The following is a 16,477-nucleotide window of genomic DNA, read 5'->3' as shown; positions in this document are numbered from 1 at the left end:
CTCTGATGTTTCTCATCGCTCTCTGACCTTGGTTTCTCGTCTTGTTTTTAATGGCTGTCCGGTATTGAGAACAGTTTTATATTGCTGTCTTTGTCAGCTGAGAGGGGGGTGTGAATAGGGGAGGATTTGCACGAGGGGTGGGGGTGGGTAGATGCATGACCTTCAAAACCAGGTGGAGGGATGATAGACACACCAGGTTATGGGGAGGGGGTAACATCGTGTAAAAATCTATACACCCCAAAGTTTCAAAGATAAATCATTTTTCTTCTGGAAATACGGAGAACTTTGGCCAATGCTGACGTGTTGAAAAACTTTTTTACCGGGCGGGGTACACATTTTATGTTTAGAACGATTTTTTTTACATGGAAACACGTGGGTTATAATAGGTGGAAACTACAGGTAACAGGTGGAAACTACAGGTATCAGATGGAAACTACAGGTAACAGGCAGAAACTACAGGTACTATGTGGATTCTACAGGTAACAGTTGGAAACAACAGGTAACAGGTGGAAACTACAGGTAACAAATGGAAACTACAGGTAACAGGTTTTAATTACAGGTAACAGGTTGTAACTACAGGTAACAGTTGGAAACTACGGGTAACAGGTGGTAACTACAGGTAATAGGTGGAAACTACGGGTAACAGGTGGAAACTACAGGTAATAGGTGGAAACTACGGGTAACAGGTGGAAACTACAGGTAATATGAAACTACAGATATCATATGGAAACTACAGGTAACAGTTGGAAACTACAGGTAACATGAAACTACAGATATCATATGGAAACTACAGGTAACAGTTGGAAACTACAGGTAACAGTTGGAAACTACAGGTAACATGAAACTACAGATATCATATGGAAACTACAGGTAACAGTTGGAAACTACAGGTAACATGAAACTAAAGATATCATATGGAAACTACAGGTAACAGTTGGAAACTACTGGTAACATGAAACTATAGGTATCAGATGGAAACTACAGGTAATATGTGGAAACTACAGGTATCAGAAAACTACATGTAACGGGTGGGATTTACAGGTAACAGTATAATTGCAAAAATATCCACACGACAAAAAATATCCTCACTAGAAAAGATCCACATGACATAGTATCCACACGATGATTCCTATTTTCCTACCGACAAAGATTGGCTGTACAGCGGCCTCATTAACACGGCAGCTTGAGTAATTTAATTACATAAATGCGCTGATGTAAGCAGTTTTATGACCCACATGAGCTAAGCAGAAGCATGTAGACTGTAAGACACGCAGTTTTATGACCCACATGAGCTAAGCAGAAGCATGTAGACTGTAAGACACGCAGTTTTATGACCCACATGAGCTAAGCAGAAGCATGTAGACTGTAAGACACGCAGTTTTATCACCCACATGAGCTAAGCAGAAGCATGTAGACTGTAAGACACGCAGTTTTATGACCCACATGAGCTAAGCAGAAGCATGTAGACTGTAAGACACGCAGTTTTATCACCCACATGAGCTAAGCAGAAGCATGTAGACTGTAAGACACGCAGTTTTATCACCCACATGAGCTAAGCAGAAGCATGTAGACTGTAAGACACGCAGTTTTATGACCCACATGAGCTAAGCAGAAGCATGTAGACTGTAAGACACGCAGTTTTATGACCCACATGAGCTAAGCAGAAGCATGTAGACTGTAAGACACACAGTTTTATGACCCACATGAGCTAAGCAGAAGCATGTAGACTGTAAGACACGCAGTTTTATCACCCACATGAGCTAAGCAGAAGCATGTAGACTGTAAGACACGCAGTTTTATCACCCACATGAGCTAAGCAGAAGCATGTAGACTGTAAGACACGCAGTTTTATGACCCACATGAGCTAAGCAGAAGCATGTAGACTGTAAGACACGCAGTTTTATCACCCACATGAGCTAAGCAGAAGCATGTAGACTGTAAGACACGCAGTTTTATCACCCACATGAGCTAAGCAGAAGCATGTAGACTGTAAGACACGCAGTTTTATCACCCACATGAGCTAAGCAGAAGCATGTAGACTGTAAGACACGCAGTTTTATCACCCACATGAGCTAAGCAGAAGCATGTAGACTGTAAGACACGCAGTTTTATGACCCACATGAGCTAAGCAGAAGCATGTAGACTGTAAGACACGCAGTTTTATCACCCACATGAGCTAAGCAGAAGCATGTAGACTGTAAGACACGCAGTTTTATGACCCACATGAGCTAAGCAGAAGCATGTAGACTGTAAGACACGCAGTTTTATGACCCACATGAGCTAAGCAGAAGCATGTAGACTGTAAGACACGCAGTTTTATGACCCACATGAGCTTAGCAGAAGCATGTAGACTGTAAGACACGCAGTTTTATGACCCACATGAGCTAAGCAGAAGCATGTAGACTGTAAGACACGCAGTTTTATGACCCACATGAGCTAAGCAGAAGCATGTAGACTGTAAGACACGCAGTTTTATCACCCACATGAGCTAAGCAGAAGCATGTAGACTGTAAGACACGCAGTTTTATCACCCACATGAGCTAAGCAGAAGCATGTAGACTGTAAGACACGCAGTTTTATCACCCACATGAGCTAAGCAGAAGCATGTAGACTGTAAGACACGCAGTTTTATCACCCACATGAGCTAAGCAGAAGCATGTAGACTGTAAGACACGCAGTTTTATGACCCAAATGAGCTAAGCAGAAGCATGTAGACTGGAAGACACGCAGTTTTATCACCCACATGAGCTAAGCAGAAGCATGTAGACTGTAAGACACGCAGTTTTATCACCCACATGAGCTAAGCAGAAGCATGTAGACTGTAAGACACGCAGTTTTATGACCCACATGAGCTAAGCAGAAGCATGTAGACTGTAAGATACGCAGTTTTATCACCCACATGAGCTAAGCAGAAGCATGTAGACTGTAAGACACGCAGTTTTATGACCCACATGAGCTAAGCAGAAGCATGTAGACTGTAAGACACGCAGTTTTATCACCCACATGAGCTAAGCAGAAGCATGTAGACTGTAAGACACGCAGTTTTATGACCCACATGAGCTAAGCAGAAGCATGTAGACTGTAAGACACGCAGTTTTATGACCCATATGAGCTAAGCAGAAGCATGTAGACTGTAAGACACGCAGTTTTATGACCCACATGAGCTAAGCAGAAGCATGTAGACTGTAAGACACGCAGTTTTATGACCCACATGAGCTAAGCAGAAGCATGTAGACTGTAAGACACGCAGTTTTATGACCCACATGAGCTAAGCAGAAGCATGTAGACTGTAAGACACGCAGTTTTATGACCCACATGAGCTAAGCAGAAGCATGTAGACTGTAAGACACGCAGTTTTATGACCCACATGAGCTAAGCAGAAGCATGTAGACTGTAAGACACGCAGTTTTATGACCCACATGAGCTAAGCAGAAGCATGTAGACTGTAAGACACGCAGTTTTATGACCCACATGAGCTAAGCAGAAGCATGTAGACTGTAAGACACGCAGTTTTATCACCCACATGAGCTAAGCAGAAGCATGTAGACTGTAAGACACGCAGTTTTATGACCCACATGAGCTAAGCAGAAGCATGTAGACTGTAAGACACGCAGTTTTATGACCCACATGAGCTAAGCAGAAGCATGTAGACTGTAAGACACGCAGTTTTATGACCCACATGAGCTAAGCAGAAGCATGTAGACTGTAAGACACGCAGTTTTATGACCCACATGAGCTAAGCAGAAGCATGTAGACTGTAAGACACGCAGTTTTATGACCCACATGAGCTAAGCAGAAGCATGTAGACTGTAAGACACGCAGTTTTATGACCCACATGAGCTAAGCAGAAGCATGTAGACTGTAAGACACGCAGTTTTATCACCCACATGAGCTAAGCAGAAGCATGTAGACTGTAAGACACGCAGTTTTATGACCCACATGAGCTAAGCAGAAGCATGTAGACTGTAAGACACGCAGTTTTATGACCCACATGAGCTAAGCAGAAGCATGTAGACTGTAAGACACGTAGTTTTATGACCCACATGAGCTAAGCAGAAGCATGTAGACTGTAAGACACGCAGTTTTATGACCCACATGAGCTAAGCAGAAGCATGTAGACTGTAAGACACGCAGTTTTATGACCCACATGAGCTAAGCAGAAGCATGTAGACTGTAAGACACGCAGTTTTATCACCCACATGAGCTAAGCAGAAGCATGTAGACTGTAAGACACGCAGTTTTATCACCCACATGAGCTAAGCAGAAGCATGTAGACTGTAAGACACGCAGTTTTATGACCCACATGAGCTAAGCAGAAGCATGTAGACTGTAAGACACGCAGTTTTATGACCCACATGAGCTAAGCAGAAGCATGTAGACTGTAAGACACGCAGTTTTATGACCCACATGAGCTTAGCAGAAGCATGTAGACTGTAAGACACGCAGTTTTATGACCCACATGAGCTAAGCAGAAGCATGTAGACTGTAAGACACGCAGTTTTATGACCCACATGAGCTAAGCAGAAGCATGTAGACTGTAAGACACGCAGTTTTATGACCCACATGAGCTAAGCAGAAGCATGTAGACTGTAAGACACGCAGTTTTATGACCCACATGAGCTAAGCAGAAGCATGTAGACTGTAAGACACGCAGTTTTATCACCCACATGAGCTAAGCAGAAGCATGTAGACTGTAAGACACGCAGTTTTATGACCCACATGAGCTAAGCAGAAGCATGTAGACTGGAAGACACGCAGTTTTATCACCCACATGAGCTAAGCAGAAGCATGTAGACTGTAAGACACGCAGTTTTATCACCCACATGAGCTAAGCAGAAGCATGTAGACTGTAAGACACGCAGTTTTATCACCCACATGAGCTAAGCAGAAGCATGTAGACTGTAAGACACGCAGTTTTATCACCCACATGAGCTAAGCAGAAGCATGTAGACTGTAAGACACGCAGTTTTATGACCCACATGAGCTAAGCAGAAGCATGTAGACTGTAAGACACGCAGTTTTATCACCCACATGAGCTAAGCAGAAGCATATAGACTGTAAGACACGCAGTTTTATCACCCACATGAGCTAAGCAGAAGCATGTAGACTGTAAGACACGCAGTTTTATGACCCACATGAGCTAAGCAGAAGCATGTAGACTGTAAGACACGCAGTGTTATGACCCACATGAGCTAAGCAGAAGCATGTAGACTGTAAGACACGCAGTTTTATGACCCACATGAGCTAAGCAGAAGCATGTAGACTGTAAGACACGCAGTTTTATGACCCACATGAGCTAAGCAGAAGCATGTAGACTGTAAGACACGCAGTTTTATCACCCACATGAGCTAAGCAGAAGCATGTAGACTGTAAGACACGCAGTTTTATGACCCACATGAGCTAAGCAGAAGCATGTAGACTGTAAGACACGCAGTTTTATGACCCACATGAGCTAAGCAGAAGCATGTAGACTGTAAGACACGCAGTTTTATCACCCACATGAGCTAAGCAGAAGCATGTAGACTGTAAGACACGCAGTTTTATCACCCACATGAGCTAAGCAGAAGCATGTAGACTGTAAGACACGCAGTTTTATCACCCACATGAGCTAAGCAGAAGCATGTAGACTGTAAGACACGCAGTTTTATCACCCACATGAGCTAAGCAGAAGCATGTAGACTGTAAGACACGCAGTTTTATCACCCACATGAGCTAAGCAGAAGCATGTAGACTGTAAGACACGCAGTTTTATCACCCACATGAGCTAAGCAGAAGCATGTAGACTGTAAGACACGCAGTTTTATCACCCACATGAGCTAAGCAGAAGCATGTAGACTGTAAGACACGCAGTTTTATCACCCACATGAGCTAAGCAGAAGCATGTAGACTGTAAGACACGCAGTTTTATCACCCACATGAGCTAAGCAGAAGCATGTAGACTGTAAGACACGCAGTTTTATCACCCACATGAGCTAAGCAGAAGCATGTAGACTGTAAGACACGCAGTTTTATCACCCACATGAGCTAAGCAGAAGCATGTAGACTGTAAGACACGCAGTTTTATCACCCACATGAGCTAAGCAGAAGCATGTAGACTGTAAGACACGCAGTTTTATGACCCACATGAGCTAAGCAGAAGCATGTAGACTGGAAGACACGCAGTTTTATCACCCACATGAGCTAAGCAGAAGCATGTAGACTGTAAGACACGCAGTTTTATCACCCACATGAGCTAAGCAGAAGCATGTAGACTGTAAGACACGCAGTTTTATCACCCACATGAGCTAAGCAGAAGCATGTAGACTGTAAGACACGCAGTTTTATCACCCACATGAGCTAAGCAGAAGCATGTAGACTGTAAGACACGCAGTTTTATGACCCACATGAGCTAAGCAGAAGCATGTAGACTGTAAGACACGCAGTTTTATCACCCACATGAGCTAAGCAGAAGCATGTAGACTGTAAGACACGCAGTTTTATCACCCACATGAGCTAAGCAGAAGCATGTAGACTGTAAGACACGCAGTTTTATCACCCACATGAGCTAAGCAGAAGCATGTAGACTGTAAGACACGCAGTTTTATCACCCACATGAGCTAAGCAGAAGCATGTAGACTGTAAGACACGCAGTTTTATCACCCACATGAGCTAAGCAGAAGCATGTAGACTGTAAGACACGCAGTTTTATGACCCACATGAGCTAAGCAGAAGCATGTAGACTGTAAGACACGCAGTTTTATGACCCACATGAGCTAAGCAGAAGCATGTAGACTGTAAGACACGCAGTTTTATCACCCACATGAGCTAAGCAGAAGCATGTAGACTGTAAGACACGCAGTTTTATGACCCACATGAGCTAAGCAGAAGCATGTAGACTGTAAGACACGCAGTTTTATGACCCACATGAGCTAAGCAGAAGCATGTAGACTGTAAGACACGCAGTTTTATGACCCACATGAGCTAAGCAGAAGCATGTAGACTGTAAGACACGCAGTTTTATGACCCACATGAGCTAAGCAGAAGCATGTAGACTGTAAGACACGCAGTTTTATGACCCACATGAGCTAAGCAGAAGCATGTAGACTGTAAGACACGCAGTTTTATCACCCACATGAGCTAAGCAGAAGCATGTAGACTGTAAGACACGCAGTTTTATGACCCACATGAGCTAAGCAGAAGCATGTAGACTGTAAGACACGCAGTTTTATGACCCACATGAGCTAAGCAGAAGCATGTAGACTGTAAGACACGCAGTTTTATGACCCACATGAGCTAAGCAGAAGCATGTAGACTGTAAGACACGCAGTTTTATCACCCACATGAGCTAAGCAGAAGCATGTAGACTGTAAGACACGCAGTTTTATGACCCACATGAGCTAAGCAGAAGCATGTAGACTGTAAGACACGCAGTTTTATGACCCACATGAGCTAAGCAGAAGCATGTAGACTGTAAGACACGCAGTTTTATGACCCACATGAGCTAAGCAGAAGCATGTAGACTGTAAGACACGCAATAAATATGACCCACATGAGCTAAGCAGAAGCATGTAGACTGTAAGACACGCAGTTTTATGACCCACATGAGCTAAGCAGAAGCATGTAGACTGTAAGACACGCAGTTTTATGACCCACATGAGCTAAGCAGAAGCATGTAGACTGTAAGACACGCAGTTTTATCACCCACATGAGCTAAGCAGAAGCATGTAGACTGTAAGACACGCAGTTTTATGACCCACATGAGCTAAGCAGAAGCATGTAGACTGTAAGACACGCAGTTTTATCACCCACATGAGCTAAGCAGAAGCATGTAGACTGTAAGACACGCAGTTTTATGACCCACATGAGCTAAGCAGAAGCATGTAGACTGTAAGACACGCAGTTTTATCACCCACATGAGCTAAGCAGAAGCATGTAGACTGTAAGACACGCAGTTTTATCACCCACATGAGCTAAGCAGAAGCATGTAGACTGTAAGACACGCAGTTTTATCACCCACATGAGCTAAGCAGAAGCATGTAGACTGTAAGACACGCAGTTTTATCACCCACATGAGCTAAGCAGAAGCATGTAGACTGTAAGACACGCAGTTTTATCACCCACATGAGCTAAGCAGAAGCATGTAGACTGTAAGACACGCAGTTTTATCACCCACATGAGCTAAGCAGAAGCATGTAGACTGTAAGACACGCAGTTTTATCACCCACATGAGCTAAGCAGAAGCATGTAGACTGTAAGACACGCAGTTTTATCACCCACATGAGCTAAGCAGAAGCATGTAGACTGTAAGACACGCAGTTTTATCACCCACATGAGCTAAGCAGAAGCATGTAGACTGTAAGACACGCAGTTTTATGACCCACATGAGCTAAGCAGAAGCATGTAGACTGTAAGACACGCAGTTTTATGACCCACATGAGCTAAGCAGAAGCATGTAGACTGTAAGACACGCAGTTTTATCACCCACATGAGCTAAGCAGAAGCATGTAGACTGTAAGACACGCAGTTTTATGACCCACATGAGCTAAGCAGAAGCATGTAGACTGTAAGACACGCAGTTTTATGACCCACATGAGCTATGCAGAAGCATGTAGACTGTAAGACACGCAGTTTTATCACCCACATGAGCTAAGCAGAAGCATGTAGACTGTAAGACACGCAGTTTTATCACCCACATGAGCTAAGCAGAAGCATGTAGACTGTAAGACACGCAGTTTTATCACCCACATGAGCTAAGCAGAAGCATGTAGACTGTAAGACACGCAGTTTTATGACCCACATGGGCTAAGCAGAAGCATGTAGACTGTAAGACACGCAGTTTTATCACCCACATGAGCTAAGCAGAAGCATGTAGACTGTAAGACACGCAGTTTTATCACCCACATGAGCTAAGCAGAAGCATGTAGACTGTAAGACACGCAGTTTTATGACCCACATGAGCTAAGCAGAAGCATGTAGACTGTAAGACACGCAGTTTTATCACCCACATGAGCTAAGCAGAAGCATGTAGACTGTAAGACACGCAGTTTTATCACCCACATGAGCTAAGCAGAAGCATGTAGACTGTAAGACACGCAGTTTTATCACCCACATGAGCTAAGCAGAAGCATGTAGACTGTAAGACACGCAGTTTTATCACCCACATGAGCTAAGCAGAAGCATGTAGACTGTAAGACACGCAGTTTTATGACCCACATGAGCTAAGCAGAAGCATGTAGACTGTAAGACACGCAGTTTTATGACCCACATGAGCTAAGCAGAAGCATGTAGACTGTAAGACACGCAGTTTTATCACCCACATGAGCTAAGCAGAAGCATGTAGACTGTAAGACACGCAGTTTTATGACCCACATGAGCTAAGCAGAAGCATGTAGACTGTAAGACACGCAGTTTTATCACCCACATGAGCTAAGCAGAAGCATGTAGACTGTAAGACACGCAGTTTTATCACCCACATGAGCTAAGCAGAAGCATGTAGACTGTAAGACACGCAGTTTATCACCCACATGAGCTAAGCAGAAGCATGTAGACTGTAAGACACGCAGTTTTATGACCCACATGAGCTAAGCAGAAGCATGTAGACTGTAAGACACGCAGTTTTATGACCCACATGAGCTAAGCAGAAGCATGTAGACTGTAAGACACGCTCGAACAAAACTTTGGCCAGAGCTCAAAACGTTTAAGTTTTTTCTAGTTCTGCCACTGAATGTTTAATTATTATCATCACAGAGGAATTGTTTGAAATAAAATAGGATTTTTAAAAACAAATTAAGTTGTAATACAGTTGAGTCGATATGTGTTGATGATTAGCAGTGCCCAGTTCAAATTTAATCTTAAATAATGTGTGGATGTGTATGTATGTGTATGTATGTATGTGTGCGTGCATGTGTGTGCGCGTTTGTGTGTGTGACATAAATATGCTGACACTGTAAATAATTATAATTCTGGGTTGAGACGGACAAAGATTTTCTGTTGACGGGGTGTGTGTGTGTGTGAGGAGGGGGGATGGGGTGTAGGTAATGCATGAAGGATTGACGACATTGAGCTTAGGCTACAAGAAATTGACACAGGAATGTTAAAATATTTTTTTAACTTAACGCAATTTACTCTCGGAAGACTGGGGGAGGTGGAGGGGGGGGGGGGGGTGTGAGGGTCGACTGTTGTTTTCTTGCCCTCAGGTGTAACTGAAAGGTAAACTCACCCCAAACGATTATTTTAGGCACTTGAGTGTGCAGGTAGTTGCAGGCAGTTGCAGGCACATGTGAGTAACCTTTCGAACTCGTGAAACACAGATAATGCATGCAGCTTCAGGCTGTTATACACGCACACACACACACACATACACACACACTCACAAACACATACACACACACAAACACACATACACACACATACACACACATACACACACATACACACACATACACACACACATACACACACACAAACACATATACACTCGCATGTTCACGTGCTTATACAGTCACTAAAATAATTCACTCACTTATACATAGGCATCATCACAAACATCCCAACCATCAAACTACCCTAGCATCTTACCCTCACGCCATCAAAACATCCAACCAACCTACCATCCAACCAACCTACCATCCAACCAACCTACCATCCAACCAACCTACCATCCAACCAACCTACCATCCAACCAACCTACCATCCAACCAACCTACCATCCAACCAACCAACCATCCAACCAACCAACCATCCAACCAACCTACCATCCAACCAACCTACCATCCAACCAACCTACCATCCAACCAACCTACCATACAACCAACCTACCATCCAACCACTGTGCCATCTTACCATCACGACATCCAACCATAGAACCACCCGATAACCCAACCACCCTACCATTCTACTATCAAACCACCCTACCATCACGCCATCCATCGAAACAACCAACCACTCTAGCATCCAACCACCCTAGCATCCAACCACCCTAACAACCAACCATCCTAGCATCCAACCACCCCAGCATCCAACCACTCTAGCATCCAACCATCCTAGCATCCAACCACCCTACCATCTCTCATCTCCTTTAACCCCCCCCCCCCCCCATAAAGTCTGCACATTCCAGACATCAGCTCACCTATAAACCCAGCAGGTAGCGCCGTTATGAGGTCACCAGGTGGATCCAGGTCACGAGCCACCCCAGAAAACATTGACCTACCTTCTGACCCCCCCCCTCTACCACGAGGACCTGCTTGTGTTCATTAAAACCATGTCGCTAATTACTCGAGCGATGTTCACAAAATTTGTTTTGGTACAAGATTAGCACAAATTCCATAGAAACTATAATATTTCGAGTTCGCTTTAAAAACTTTCACTACTTTTGATTTATTTATCTGAGTAAGGCGTTTAATTAAACCAAGAGCGAAAATTTGTACTAATGTATCACTCCATGCCTATACTGCTTACATAATTAATTCCACCCGATCAAAGTAGTCATTCGCTACTCTACGTACACATTTATTACCGTATTTGAAGATGATTTAGATATTGCTAATGTTGTTTGTAAGTAAAGAAACAACAAAAGCCCTGAGAAATAGGTACTTAGAAAATGAAAGGATTTCATAATATCATTTAACATGGAAACATCTTGTTTAAGAGGATTAAGAAATGTTTGCAGTTAAGGGGGCAGATACACCCAGAACATGGTTACCTTACTAAAAAATTTACCAAAAAAAAACTATTAGACTTACAGATGCCAAATTTGGTACCAGTATAGCTTACATAGTCTATTATATGGCAAATGTAAGGAAATAAGTTTATATATGGAGTAAAGATTTTTTTAAAAATAATTTAAAAATGTAAGTGCTCCGCAATATTAAAAAAATGACCCCAACTGTAGAACTAATTTAAACCAAAGTATCAAGTACACAGCTGTAACACTTTCAATGCATCTAAAAGACATGTATGGCTATGGTATGAACCAGTCTCATGTTACTAACCATTATGGTTTGTCCATGACATAAATTTGAAAAATGTGCTAAAATTTTGAGAAAACAGCAGAACATAGCCCTACATATCTAAAAAAGTATAACACCTAGGTAAAAGATTTTGGTTCATACCATAGCCACTATATCAGGGAATGTGTGTGCAAAGTTTTATCACAATTGAACAATAATTGTGGAAAATAGCTGGAAGACAATTTGCAAACATGTCGTTTTTCGCAAACTTTTCGTATACTAAAAAAAGTTGATTTTCTTCCATGAAAACAGGCAATACACTCCAGCTTAGAAAGGATAGCACTGTTTTTCAGATTCTTTCTCCTCAGCACCTAATTCCTAGTGCTTTCTGACCTGACAAAGAGTCTTGAAAGCCCAAAATGTCTGTTTTTTTTGTTTTTTGTAACATACGACACATCGGCCGTTTTGCAGAATTCTAACAGAGTTGTCCTGGATGTATGTCTATCACCCTCAGCAAACCATCAGAATAGTGTTCCATAACTAAATATAGCTTCTGCCATTGCTATAGAAGTCTCCAATTATTACAGAATGATTCCTTTTCTTTTGGAATTACTTCCCTATCATGTCGCTGAGTGACTCATTCTGGTTGTGGGTGTAGCTATTGAGTCAATTTGTTACCTCCTATGTCTTAGCAAGGACTTCTCCAGACTGGTCTTATAGCTTCAATGACTTCTGTAAGGAGGTAATAATGTGTTCTATATGATATGACCATTGGCATTGGTGTTTTTACTTTATGCAGGTCCATTATAAGGCAAAAAACTAATCTGACCTTTCCGCGCCTTAGCTTTGCATCACAAATACAGTTCATCTGTTCACAATATGTAAAAAAAAAATACCAACAACTGAGAGGATAAGCTTAGAAACAACCAGATTATCTTTTTCATTTTGTATTATTACAATTAAATATGCATGAACTGGCTAGCCCCTTTCTTTCATTTCAACAAGTGCGATGAAATAGTTTCTCAGAGAATCGCTGTCAATACTAATTTATTATCACATTATCTATCTACATAATACATAATTTTCCAGATGATTGACTTTAATATTTAGTTTTGTTTTATTCAGAATCACCATTGAGAAGTACTTTTCCTATGTATCATTCTATTTAGTAGAATTTTGAGTCTGCATCAATGTATATTATATTTTTTGTTTTGACTTTGTGGGTGTGTCCACCTGGTTACCAAATGTAAACAAACTTTTTATTTATTTTTATTACTATTAGTATTACTGTTAGTCAGCAAGAAGGTAGTCTGTTTTATTTTACATAAACATAATCTATGTCTTTTTCTAGTTTCACTAGCTGTAGATTGCATATAATAACTTAGAAAACTCACTTTCTATACTAGTTTAGTTTTAGTAAATTTTAATACCTCAACCGTGAAATGTGTCATTATTCCAAGTATAAAATAATAAAAATCTTTAATAGGAAGTAGATCTATTTTGAAATAGGGAGTAGCTAATTATTCTAATAGTAAAGGGAGTGTTTATTGTTTATATTTATTATTATATCGTTCGTTTCCGAGTATTGTAAAAGGCTTGCCGTCCGACATTTTCCCTATTTTTTACATTCTGACGGACTACCCCTACCCACTTTAGACACTAATAACTAAAAAACTACTTCACTCAGGTCAAATTAATGCATACAGACGGATAGAGAAATGGATTCTGAATAAAATAACATTACCATACAACAATATTCGAAAAAAAACGATTTTTCAATGATTCTGGGTGTACCTGCCCCCTTAACGGTAAACATCAATCACCGGGGTTTTCTGATTTAATTTGTTTTCATAAAATTTGTAAAAATAACACTTCGACAGTTAATTATAGTTTGTTAAAATTGCTAACAATACGTGCAAATGTTTGTCGTGTAGGCATTGATGTAACTGTTTGTCGTGTCGGCATACATGTAACTGTACGAACACCAGATGTAACAATACGGTAAGTCACATGCCATAGTACGGTTAATGTTACAGAAAACGGTCGGATACTAAACCACTCCGAACAAAACCACCCCAAACTAAACCACCCCCAACAATCCCCCCCACTAAACCACCCCGAACAAAACCACCCTCAACTAAACCATCCCCAACTAAACCACCCCGAACAAAACCACCCCGAACAAAACCACCTGACCGAAAAGTAAACCAGCTCACCAACCTTGCCGTGTATCCAGAAGAAATATGCCCTACACCTGAACTCTACACACGTTGTTTGATTTAAACCAGTCCAGATAATTTCTACCTGCGGTCCAACCTACCTGCCGTCTGATTGAGCGTGGATCACACCTCGGCTCTACTTCACACAACTGGATTATCCCACACACCTCGGCTATACCTCACACAACTGGATTATCCCACACACCTCGGCTATACCTCACACAACCGGATTATCCCACGACTGACGGGTTTTATCCATTTCTCTATCAGTGGGTGATCAGCCATGAGAAACTAGTTGATCTCCCCTGAACCCACGCATCACATTCTTGTGTTTTATGTGGGAAAGTTACAAAGGTGCAACATTTCAAGAGTTATCTATACATGATTGGTACTGTGTGCGCTTAACCGTGGCGGTTGTTTTTTCGCGTGATTGACCTTTCTTATGTCACTGAAGCAAAGAGCCCTTGTGTTTGAAGGAAGAGAATTTGTTCCCGGCTTGTGGCGACATCACACCTCCACCCACCCACCCAAATTCCAGCGGTCTCGTTCTACTGGAACCGTCTTTTGTTCTGGAACCGTCCTTGGGTACCCGTCGCCAATGTATTGAGGGATGGTGTGTGACCCATTGACCTACATTCCAGATCTGTTCAGTCAGCTGTGATAGTGCTTAACGGTCATGCACCCCCACCCCCCAAACACCTCCACTCTCCCCCGTCTCCCCCGCGCACATAACGGTTGATCTAGTGCCCTTACTTAGACAAAGGTACAGGATGCAGCTAGTGATCGGTGGGGGTCGGAAAAATTATGGTGAAGGGGGGGGAGCCTAGTTAATGCACTTGCGTGGGCTTCAAAAGTTAGGGGTGGGGGGGGGGGGGGAATTATTGCAGTATGGCTGCACTTGAGGTGGGTAGGGGGTGGGGTTGGCAATTATTATTTGTGTGGGTTACAAGAAATATCCCGTGGGTGGGATGAAGAATGAATACACCATTGTACAGTATAGTGAGGGGGTGGGAGATGGGCACAAGGCTAAGACATTTCTTAAAATATCCTTTCCATGTTAATATTCTCTCATTAATGTGACAACGTTACCACGCTAAGATTCTCTCAATAATGTGACAACGTTACCACGCTAAGATTCTCTCAATAATGTGACAACATTACCACGATACGATTCTCTCAATAATGTGACCAGTGTTTCTTCCAGACTTATTTCTCCTGCAAAACACTAGAAATTTTCGGAAGGGGGGCGGGGGGACTAAAATTTTGATAGACTAAAATTTCAGGGGGACGGACGGACAGACGGGGGGGGGGGGACACTTTTAATATATCTAATATATAAAGCTCAATTCTGTATGTTTGTAATAAGTTTGTCGTTAACATACTTCGATGGATTTAAGTGTTAGATTATTATCGTGCTCATAGTCTACATTTATGAGTTTAAAAATTACTATTGAAAGTGTTGGGAAATAATTTCATTTTTCAAACTGATAGTAATAATTGTCGGCATGTTCATTAAACACAATTTTAAAAAAATATCATCGTTTACAAAAATTCTAATTATGTCTGAAAATTATTTATATTTAGTCCTTTAGCACCTACTTCCCTTTGATAAATTAGGAAACACAATTGCTTCCCTTTATAAAACATTGCATTAGTGGAAAAGAATTTACTTTTTATTACTTTGTTTTGGTGTTGGGAAAAAAATAATTACATAATTAGCGGGGATTGATCAAGTGCAAATGTTGTAGGTATTTTACGGTTAAGCTTGGAGTACTATAATTGTTCATTAAATTGAAATAGGCGCGTCCGCCGGCGCCCCACCAGGGTTCAATTTGGCGGTCTGGGCTATCCTATGGTGCATAATTTCGCTTTAAACAGTGCGATAGAGTATGGATAAGAAAGGTTACTGTAGTCTTTAAGTGAATCGAATCCGGGCGTCCTCTGGCGCCCAGACAGGGTGCTATTTGGGGCCCCGGGCCTCCCGTGTTCGGTTTGGCGCCTACGTTCGTTTAAGTGAGTGCTAAAGACTATGAATAACTTGGGGTACTATAGTCGTTTATTAAGCTGAAACAGGCGATTCCGCCCCGGGCTAGACTGTGAGCACTTTGCGTTTATGTTCCCGTTACTGTATTCTTTGTGTTTAGGTTGGGTTTGCGTTAGTGGTTGCGTTTTGATTTGGTTCGTTTTTGTTCTTTCTTTTTTCGTTTTCGTTTGTGTTTTTTTCTTTGGGTTTGTATTTGTGTTTGTGGTTGGTTTTGCGTTTGGATTTGGTTTGTTTTCGTTTGCTTTTTCATTTGTGTTTTTTGCTTTGGGTTTGTGTTTGTGGTTGGT

The 16,477-nt window shown here is 41.9% G+C and overlaps 1 protein-coding gene across 1 annotated transcript in view; it reads right to left on the bottom strand.

Annotated features, from left to right (window-relative positions):
- Positions 1-14,427, bottom strand: part of LOC131942945 (uncharacterized) — a 35,423-nt gene extending 20,996 nt beyond the window's left edge. The window contains exon 1 of the mRNA XM_059302913.1: positions 14,248-14,427. The gene's annotated coding sequence lies outside the window, so the exon portion shown is untranslated. The remainder of the gene's footprint in view (positions 1-14,247) is intronic.
- Between the last annotated feature and the right edge of the window lie 2,050 nt (positions 14,428-16,477).

The sequence above is a fragment of the Physella acuta genome, unplaced genomic scaffold, assembly GCF_028476545.2.
Source record: "Physella acuta isolate Inbredline_101_S28 unplaced genomic scaffold, ASM2847654v3 ptg000434l, whole genome shotgun sequence".
In the NCBI taxonomy this organism is placed as follows: domain Eukaryota; kingdom Metazoa; phylum Mollusca; class Gastropoda; family Physidae; genus Physella; species Physella acuta.
This window is presented reverse-complemented; position numbering and strand designations above follow the sequence as displayed.